This window comes from Rhinoderma darwinii, chromosome 5, assembly GCF_050947455.1.
Source record: "Rhinoderma darwinii isolate aRhiDar2 chromosome 5, aRhiDar2.hap1, whole genome shotgun sequence".
In the NCBI taxonomy this organism is placed as follows: domain Eukaryota; kingdom Metazoa; phylum Chordata; class Amphibia; order Anura; family Rhinodermatidae; genus Rhinoderma; species Rhinoderma darwinii.
In genome coordinates this window covers 328,070,257-328,080,982 of record NC_134691.1, presented here as the reverse complement: position 1 = coordinate 328,080,982, position 10,726 = coordinate 328,070,257, and the positions used below count along the sequence as shown (strand labels likewise).

Below are 10,726 nucleotides of genomic sequence, written 5' to 3'. Positions count from 1 at the left end.
TGAATTTCAATTTTATTCAAATTTGTTTCGGTAACACAGAAGGTTTTACCAGAGAAACACTACTAAATATGTATTGTCCAGATTCTGCAGTTTTTAGAAATGTCCCACATGTGGCTCTACTGCGCTCGTGGAATAAAACACAAGCCCTAGAAGCAAAGAAGCACCTAGTGCATTTTAAGGCCTCTTTTTTATTAGAATATATTTTAGACAGCATGCCAGGTTTGAAGAGGTGTTGAGGTGCCAAAACAGTAGGAATCCCCCAATAGTGACCCCATTTTGGAAACTACACCCCTCAAGGAATTAATTTATGGTGGTTGTTACCATTTTGACCACACAGTTTTTTCACAGCACCTATTTGAATTGGGCTGTGAAATTAAAAAAATGACATTTTTTCCAATATGATGTCATTTGTGATCAAAATTTCTTATTTTCACAGGGAAAAAAATACCCCATTTTGTTGCCCAATTTATCCTTAGTGCGGCAATACCCCATTTGTGGTGATAAACTGCCCTTTGGGCCCATGGGAGGGCTCAGAATGAAAGGAGCGCTGTGTGTTCTTTGGAGTACAGATTTTGCTGGATTGGTTTTCGGGTGCCATGTCGCATTTGCAGAGCGTCAGAGGTATCAAAGCAATGGAAACCCACCAGAAGTGACCCCATTTTGGAAACTACACCCCTCAAGGAATTCAAATATGGTTGTTGTTACAATTTTGACCACACAGTTTTTTCACAGCACCTATTTGAATTGGGCTGTGAAATGAAAAAAAATGAAATTTTTTCCAATAAGATGTCATTTTTTATCAAAATTTCTTATTTTCACAGGGAACAAAATACCCCATTTTGTTGCCCAATTTCTCCTGAGTGCAGCAATACCCCATTTGTGGCGATAAACTGCCGTTTGGGCCCATGGGAGGCCTCAGAAGTGAAGGAGCGCTGTGTGTTCTTTACAGTGCAGATTTTGCTGGATTGGTTTTCGGGTGCCATGTCGCATTTGCAGAGCCCCAGAGGTATCAAAGCAATGGAAACCCACAGAAGTGACCCCATTTTGGAAACTACACCCCTCAAAAAATTCATTTATGGGTGTTGTGACCATTTTGACCCCATAGTTTTTTCACAGAACTTATTTGAATTGGGCTGGAAATTAAAACAAAATTAATTTTTTCCAATAATATGTAGTTTTGGCTGAAAATGTCTTATTTTCACAAGAAATAAAATACCCCATTCTGTTGCGCAATTTGTCCTGAGTGCGGCAATACCCCATTTGTGGTGATAAACTGCCGTTTGGGCCCATGGGAGGGCTAAGAACGAAAGGACCACCATTTGGCCTACTGGGGATTTTCTAGTGCAAAATCATGTATGCAGAAGCCCCTGAGGTACCAGTACAGTTGAAACCCGCAAGAAGTGACCCCATTTTAAAAACTACACCCTTAAGGCATTCATCTAGTGGTGCAGTGAGCATTTTGACCGGAGACATACACCCCATAAACTGTAATGTGGGTTCTCCCGGGTATGGCAATACCCTTAATGTGGCTGTTAACAGCTGCCTGGGCACACAGCAGGGCCCAGATGGGAAAGACGAGGGGGGATAAGCTGTGCGGAGTGCATCAGCGTAAGTAAAATTGGGGTAAATTATAAACCAAGGGATGTATGATACATTTTAAAACACTCTTTCATACAGAGCTCTGGTTATTCGGGACACGTGTCACATTGATATATTGTGTCCTCCCCTATAGCAGACTTTGCACCTCTTTTGACTTTTTCCCTTCTTGCCAGTTTGGGGAACTTCTCCTGGAAAGTGTTGCCCTGGTACGATGCGTGTGGCCTCGCTTCCAGAAGTACTGGGTGCCCCCTCTTCCTGGTCCCTAAAGATTAGGTTCTTGATAATCACCTCTTGAAATTCCAGGAAAGTTCCCCTCTGGCCTGTACATCGACGTAGCACGTACGCATTGTACAATGCCATCGGTATGATGTGCACGGCCAGCTTCTTATACCACACCGCATGGCGCTGTAGGGCTTCAGGACTTGATCTGACAAGTCCACCCCTCCCATGTACCTATTGTAGTCCAGGATGCAGTCTGGTTTGGGGGTCCCTGTACTGGTACCTCGTACAGGTACATGGGTACTGGTGTGGCATCGCTCTTGTCTTGTACTTGACACACAATATGTTGCTGCTAGATTGTGCCCTGCTCTCACCCCTTCTTGTTTGCCCTGCATAGTCTTAGGGAGGCCTCTCAGGTTTCTTCTAGCAGTGGCTGGAAGCGAGGCAGTTGAAGAGTGGGACGCCGGTGTAAAAATTATCCAGGTAGAGGTGGTAACCCTGGTCCAGCAGTGGGTGCACCAAATCCCACACAATTTTTGCACTAACTCCCAGTAAGGGGGGGGGGGGGGGCATTATGGGGGTTGAATACTGGTGTGCTTCGCTTTATATATCCTAAATTTGTAGGCATACCCTGATGCACTCTCGCACAGCTTATACATCTTCACACCATACCTTGCCTTCTTACCCGGCAGGTACTCGCGGAATTGAACCCTCCCTTTAAAATCTACCAGGGACTCATCAATAGAAATACACTTCTCTGGGGTGTATGCTTGGGAAAACCGGGCACTGAAACGGTCTAATAGGGGTCTCCGTTTATACAAACGGTCAAAACTGGGGTCATCTCGGGGTGGGCACGGCTCATTATCAGTATAATGTAAGAAGCGAAGTATTGCCTCATTTATTTATTTTTTTAGGTTCCAGTTCAGTTCTGAAGTTGCTTTGAGGGGCCCATTTTAGAAACTAGACCCCTCAAAGTATTCACAACAGCATTTAGAAAGTTTATGAACCCTTTAGGTGTTTCACAGGAATTTAGAGCAACGTAGAGGTGAAATTTACATTTTTTTTTTGTCAGAAAATCCTTTTTATACAATTTTTTTTATAACACAAAAGGATTTATCAGTGAAACGCAACTTAATACGTATTGCCCAGATTCTGCAGTTTTGAGAAATATCCCTCATGTGGCCCTCGGGCGGTAATGGACTGAAGCACCGGCCTCCGAAGCAAAGGAGCACCTAGTGGATTTTGAGGCCTCCTTTTTATTAGGCACCATGTCCAGTTTGAAGAGGTCTTGTGGTGCCAAAACAGTGGAAAACCCACAAAAGTGACCCCATTTTGGAAACTAGACCCCTTGAGGAATCCATTGTAGTTTTCTTGGGGGGCATGCGGCTTTTTGATCAGTTTTTATTCTATTTTTAAGAGGCGTGGTGACTAAAAAACAGCAATTCTACTATTGTTTTTTATTAAAAAATTTTTACAGCGTTCACCGTGCGCTATAAATTACATATTCACTTTATTCTGCGGGGCGATACGATTACGGTGATACCAGATGTTTAGAGTTTTTTTTATGTCTTATGGCGTTTGCACAATAAAATACGTTTTGTAAAAAATCATTTACTTTTTGTGTTACCTTATTCTAAGAGCCAGAACTTTTTTATTTTTCCATCAATAAAGCCGTGCGAGGACTTATTTTTTGCGTAACGAACTGTAGTTTCCATCAGGACCATTTTTCGGTACATGCGACTTTTTGATCTCTTTTTATTCCATTTTTTGGGAGGTGAAGTGACGAAAGAATTGTGATTGTGGTACGGTTTATTATTATTTTCTTTTACGGCGTTCACCGCGCGGGATAAATAACAAAATAATTATGTAGTTCAGGCCGTTACGGACGCGGCGATACCAATTATGTATAGTTTATTTGTTTGTTTATATATTTTTATTAATAATAAATGACTGATAAGGGAAAAAGGGGGGATTTTTACTTTTATTACTTTTAAAACTTTTATTTTCTTATTTTTACACATCTTTTTTTAACTTTTTTTTAACTTTCTTATTTTATCCCACTAGGAGACATGAGGGCAGGAGGCCCTGATCGCTATTCTAATACACTGCACTACGTGCGTAGTGCAGTGTATTAGAGCTGTCAGCTACTCACTGACAGCAAGCATAGTGGGTCCGGACGCCATTGTTTGGTGTCCAATTGCCATAGTCACCATCGCCAGCCGCTATCGCGTAGCAGGCTGGCGATTGTAACTTAACCCCTAAAAAGCCGTGATCACTATTGAACACGGCTTTTCAGGGGTTAATCAGCGGGGACACAGCGATCGGTCCCCGCTGTAGGAGCTGTGGCAGCTGCTGTATGAGACAGCAGCTGTCACAGCTCCTGTATGTGTCGGGAGGACGGCCGAAATGGCCGTTACTCCCGCGACGTACTATTCCGTCGCTGAGCGCGAAGGGGTTAAAGGGCTTTTTTTATTTTTATTTTTTAAGGCGATTTAGCTATTTGAGTTCCAGTTTTTCCGCTGGCAAGTAAGTTGTATATTTCCAAGACATTGTTTTATAGTACAAAAAAGTTAGCAATTAATATGTTTTACAGTGTATATATATATATATTTAAAAAAATAATGGCAGAATGCATAAAAAATCAAAATACCATTTTTTTTTGTATGGGTCATTAATGAGTATGGGGATATCACGAGTACTGTGATCAGTACTGATCGTGGCGCTCTAATGGCTCATTAGTGCGTAATATACCTCCCTCTAATAGCGAAAAAATGGGCGTCAATTATTGTTAGGGGGTTAACAAGTTTTTAAGTTAAACATAATTTTTTTTAACTATCCATATTTTAAAAAATCCTGAAATATTGCAGATTTCACCCTGGATACCAAGACCTCATAATACACTAACTCTGTATTTTAAAAATAATTTATTGTGCTGTGTACACTGGGAGTAGTGTCAGCCGTCATCTCAGTATCATCAGAGGCAGGATTGAAATGAAAGGTAACACGTCTATTATAAAGCTGGAGACAGATAACACAGGATCCCCCATTGACAACAGGTGATTGGGCCAGTGCAGCTCCTCCTCCCTCCTCCCCCTCCCTGCACAGTGACTTCTGCACATGTCCCAGAGCATGCCCACAACACTCTCCCGAAGAAGTCAGTAGGTTATTTTCTGACTAAATACGGTGATACATTCCCTTTAATATAATTTTAATGATTAATTTATCCTTCCATTTCCCAATACACATTCATATATACATCTCTGTGTTGAACTGAATTTAACAAGGGCTTTACCCCCCGAGCTGTCAGCCTGATACCAAATCGCTTTGTTGATAGGGATCCTAAGGGGGTCTATGATCAATAAGTTACAATCTCATTAATATGAATTCAGCATCAAGATTGCACCCAGGAATGCTTACAAAAAAAACAAAGGTATTGTAGGATTTTTTTTTAATACAGTGAACTGCTGATCAATATATATTAGCCCCGTCTGCATATTTATTTTTCACTACATAAATGACCAATTATTTCAGAACCTAAAATACAAAGAGCAGCCTGTGGCTCAACTTGGCCGTAGCGAGATAGAAAATTCCCTAGGAGCCCTGCCCGGTAGAATTAACATAGACACCAGTCTACACCTCAGGCTACAAGCATTTCCATTATTTCCATAGATTGCTGCGTGCAGCTGGTAAATGAGGATTTCTCTTCTCTAATCAAACAGACTTGTGTTTAGAAATATCAAGCGCTAGGAAAATATATTTTTCTTAATGAGCTTTTCCAGCTACCATACAGTCATACAGAGATTCAAGCCGCATTAACTTTTTAAAATAATTTCTTTTTACGGTAAATCAAGTTATTATTTTCTGTCAAATTGTTTTGGGAAAGCTGGGTGACAACTAATATGGTAACCATTACATTATAACTCCACAGGGGTCATCACCCAACCCTTAATTAAACCCTTAAAGGGGTATTCCTATCTCAGACATTTATGGCATATACACAGGAGCTTCCCCTGCCCTTCTTCTGGCCTGGTCAGAGTGATGCAGTGACCACCTCACCAGGCCGGTCGGGGATCCCCATTCTCCAGATAAGTGCGGGTCTCTACAACTAATGGTAAGAAACTCATCAGGGTCTGTAGTTTTGCAAGTTAGACTCTATATATACACTGCATTTGTACTGTATGTTGGACATTTTTTTTTTTGTGGGATGCCTCTATATTGAAAAACGTAGGCAACTATACTATTTAATACAGTTAAAAAAGTATGCCGATGGTCTCCAGGGCTCTAACACTATAAGAACAAAGTTTTACCAGACATACAGTTAGGTCCAGAATTATTTGGACAGTGACACAATCTTCATGATTTGGGCTCTGATGCCACCACATTGGATTTGAAATGAAACAACTGAGATGCAATTGAAGTTTGAGCCGTTCCAAGCCTTCTCCATACTTTCTTCCTTCCTTCATTCTGGTACAGGATGACCTTAGTTTCATGCTGTTCCAGAACTGGACGGCTTCTTTACATGTTGTTTGGCATAATCTGGCCTTTCTATATTTGAGGCAGATTAATTGTTTGCACCTTGTGGTGAAGCCTCTGTATTTGCTCTCATGAAGTCTTCTCTTTACGGTAGACTTAGATACTGATCCACCTACTTCCAGGAGAGTGTTCTTCACTTGGGTAGATGTTGTGAAGAGGTTTTTCTTCACCATGGAAAGGATTCTGCGATCATCCACCACTGTTGTCTTCCGTGGATGTCCAGGCCTTTGGGAGTTCACGAGATCGCCAGTGCGCTCTTTATTTTCAAGAATTTACGAAACAGCTGATTTGGCCACTCCTAACATTTGTGCTATCTCTCTGATGGATTTCTTATTTTTTTTTCAGCCTAATGATGGTCTATTTTACTTTCATTGAGAGTTCTGTTGACCTCATGTTGTGGGTTCACAGCAACAGCTTCCAAATACAAATACCACACCTGGAATCAACTGTATATTCAATATGTTTTGGTAAACAGATAAAATGCCAAAACTTGTATCACTGTCCAAATAATTCTGGACCTAACTGTAGGTTCAGGGTAGTATCCAATTGCAGGGCATCATCTTCAATTTCTATACTATTGTGCATTTAACCAGACTATATGCATTTAGAGAGCAATAAATTGCCCAATCTAAATATAGAATTTGAAGATTGATTAAAAACTCACCTCACCCCAAATTTATTATTTTGATGCGGGCCTACTTTAGAACAATCATTTAAGTAGCCTGAGCTACTAGACACAAACCTCCCTTTAATATTCACTTCCATGTGAGGAAAGTGAACAGAGAAGCGCTCATTGTTACCCAGAATCCAAACCCATTTTTCATAACCAGCCAGATACAACACAGCAGCCACAGCCTAGCATTACCGGGGTGGAAAGGGCCACATATACGGTGGCATACATCTCAGCTTCCGTCTGAGGTATATGTCAGAAAATCCTCCCCACATATATCTCCGAATGAAGGTTCAAACGCTTTGTGAACAGAGCCTTAGTGTCTCCTAGCTTGTGAATTATGTTGCTGAGTTTTGCTAATTTAGCTTCAAAGGTACATGAAAATATTACTTCACACAGACAACCGAGAACCCCCATGGCCCTATTGTTTGCCAGAAGTTTATTTGCTGAAGTCGATGTGCAGACCCAGCTTGTAAGAGGGTCAGTTTTTGCTGTATGTGACCCTTGACTCTGACCTAGGACCACACCGGGGGAAGGCACAGTAATGGAGGCGGACAAAGTACAGTTTAAAGAAACAAGACTTTACTGGGGCAGTAAGTGTAATGGTTACAGGCAATTGTACTTAGCGTAGTGGTTACAAAGTTGGCCCACAGCTTAGTGGTTACAGTGTCTTAAAGGGCACAGGACTTGGCAGGTACAAACTCTAAGAGGGCCTTACCTTGGTGGCTCAACTCTGGTGGGCACTTGACTTGACAGCACGGATTCTGCTCTTTTAGCCACTTTTCTGGGCAAGGGTGACTAGGCCTTCACCCGCTCAATGTACAGGATTATGCTGGAAGTGGTCCAAAACCACTAGCAGGATCTACACTTTCAGGGTCTCTTCTAGTCACGGAGCAGTCTCCCCCACACACCAAAGACACTCAGCAGTCCGGCAGGGTCAAGATGCTGGAAGCGGTCCTGACCCACTCCCATGGACAAAGGCTTCCTTTGTAGCAACGAACACTGGCACGACCCAATCCTCTCACAGACTTCTTCAGGTTCTCTGCTTGCCCACAGTCCCTGGCGCTACCATCAGTCACACCCGACAGGCTGTCCACACAATCGGAAGTGTAACTCTCTTTTGTGATTTACCACGATGTGTCACCATGACGTGTGCCAAAAAAAGCCTCCTTTATAGACTTCTTCCACCCTCATACGGAGCCCAGGTGGTGCCATGCTACTTAGACCGCATACTTGACCAGAGAGTTTGCCAGCTTACTGTGCCTGCCTGAAACAACATAAATATCACATAATGTTAAAAGCACAAAACCTGCAACAGAAAACATGTTAGAACTGTCCAGTGGAATCTCCTGCTTCTGCGCATGGAGCAAACGCATTTAGCGTCACGCAGAAGATTAGACAGCTGGGGAAGCTATCATGTGGGTAAATCACATGAGAGCTATGTGCAAAATCACCCCCGCCATCCACTGTTTATACCACAGAACCAGGGGGAGTAGGGAGGTGAGCCTCTCGCCTCCGGCAGTAACTACAGTACACAAATACAATTGAATGATTCACTAGCGCTGGCAGGGCAGAGAACACCAGTTCATTGCCCTGCCATTCAGCACCTTTCAATGATGCAGGCGGCGCAATGACATCATCGCACCATGTGTCGTTGCTAAGGAGCGGGTGTGGCTAGAAGAGGCCTGAGTCACTAGAAGACAGAGCGGGAACGGGAACAGGTGAGTATATTAAGTTATTTTTTTTTTTTTCAGAGAACATTTGTGAGTGGCACCAGGATTTTCTATGGGAAGAAGACAAGCCGGCGGGGGCAGTGTGATGATCTGGGCAATGTTCTGCGGGTAAACATTGGGTCCTGACATTCATGTGGATGTGACATGTACCACCAACCTAAACATTGCTGCAGACAAGTACCCCCTTCATGATAATCCCTCATGGCAGTGCCCTCTTTCAGCAGGATAATACCTCTTCCACGCTGCAAACATTGTTCAGGAATGGTTTGAGGAATGTGACAAAGAGTTCAAGGTGTCATCTTGGTGCCAGATACCACAGGTCATCTTGTGGAGTCCATGCCTCGACAGGTCAGAGCTATTTTGATGGCATGAGGGCGACCTACACAATATTAGGCAGGTGGTTTACTTTAATGCTGATCAGTCCATCTATCTATCTATCTATCTATCTATCTATCTATCTATCTATCTATCTATCTATCTATCTATCTATCTATCTATCTATCTATCTATCTATCTATCTATCTATCTATCTATCTATCTATCTATCTATCTATCTATCTATCTATCTATCTATCTATCTATCTATCTATCTATCTATCTATCTATCTATCTATCTATCTATCTATCTATCTATCTATCTATCTATCTATCTATCTAGTAAAATTACTTTATTTCAGGCATCAATGGGGCAGGGCAGGTGCTAGATTATCAATAAAATTTATATAAAACTGACTTGTAAGGGTAAAGAAATTTCAGGAAGACAGACAAAAACAAAATATTAATACATATTATGCCACTATTTAGAGGATATTTATATTTTATTTTTTAATTGGTTTTCCTCAGGTCTGTATGTCTTCTTGTGAAATTCTACATTATATTGCAGTTTTACAATTGACTTATACTGTATATATATATATTTGTACACACAGTTTTTTCTGTTTGTTATGTTCTCACTTCATAAACTAATGAATTTTTTTTTGCTAAACCATTTCGTTTGCCAGAACAAATTCCTATCTACTATAGAGAAAAGGGACAAGTAGTTCAAATAATTTAATTTTTCCGTCATTGATCGTTTCGCCTTCTATATCAGACGTTTCTGTGTTTGCATTTTAAGCTCTCGGCGGCGCATGCAGCCGACTGATTATATTTTGCAAATGATTTCTTTTTCTTTGAGCCCCCTGCGCCTGATACACCAGACATTTCCAGAAGGGACATGAAAAAGATAAATGTAAATAAATGAACTTATGTGATCTATAATATGAGCAGCTTTAAAGATACATAACGGGGCAGCGGCCGGCCGGTCCCAGCTGTATAGCGCTTCCAGTATACATAGACTACCCATCCGTAATAACACAAATATAAAAAACAGCTTTTCCATTCACTTCTCATATGTTGTGCCTAGTGTATAAAACCCTTATTCATGGTAATTTATAGACCAGCTTACTGCAACTTGTTAAGTTAAATACAAATTAGGGCCAGATTCAGTCTGGAGCATCACATTTACATAAGCAGCAAACTGGAAATCTTTACTCTTTGTATTTTTGCTGTGCTCTGTGTATTCTTGGATGGGGATATGTTGCTCTCTCCCATCCTAAAAGATACATGCTGTTCCCAGGAAATATACCTAGGGGACCTACTATGTACTGAGAGGTTAAAGATTGGGATTAACAGCCTAGTTATGCTGCAATTGGATGGGGAAAAATGAGATATTGGGGGGTTGATATTTCCATGCAATTTGGGGAAAAATAAAATAATGAATACAGGTGAAATAACTTTGTGACTTCTTATATTCTTTATAACTTGTAGTAGGAGGGCAGATTATTCCTTATAATACCTCATCTACTCCAGAGCATCATTTTGAAGTGTGTGGAAAAATGTCTGTCCAGCATTGATTTATATGCAATATTATCATCTTTTCATACAGAAGGTCTGCAACATCTGAGAGGTGTAATATGATGTTCTGCAGCAGCTG

At 41.3% G+C, this 10,726-nt stretch overlaps 1 long non-coding RNA gene across 1 annotated transcript; it reads right to left on the bottom strand.

Annotated features, from left to right (window-relative positions):
* Positions 1-7,583: 7,583 nt before the first annotated feature.
* LOC142652150 (uncharacterized) lies at positions 7,584-9,123 on the bottom strand. Its single transcript, XR_012847776.1, has 2 exons — positions 8,987-9,123; positions 7,584-8,288 (listed from the first exon to the last, which is right to left on the bottom strand). It is a non-coding gene; the product is annotated as an uncharacterized LOC142652150 (long non-coding RNA).
* Between the last annotated feature and the right edge of the window lie 1,603 nt (positions 9,124-10,726).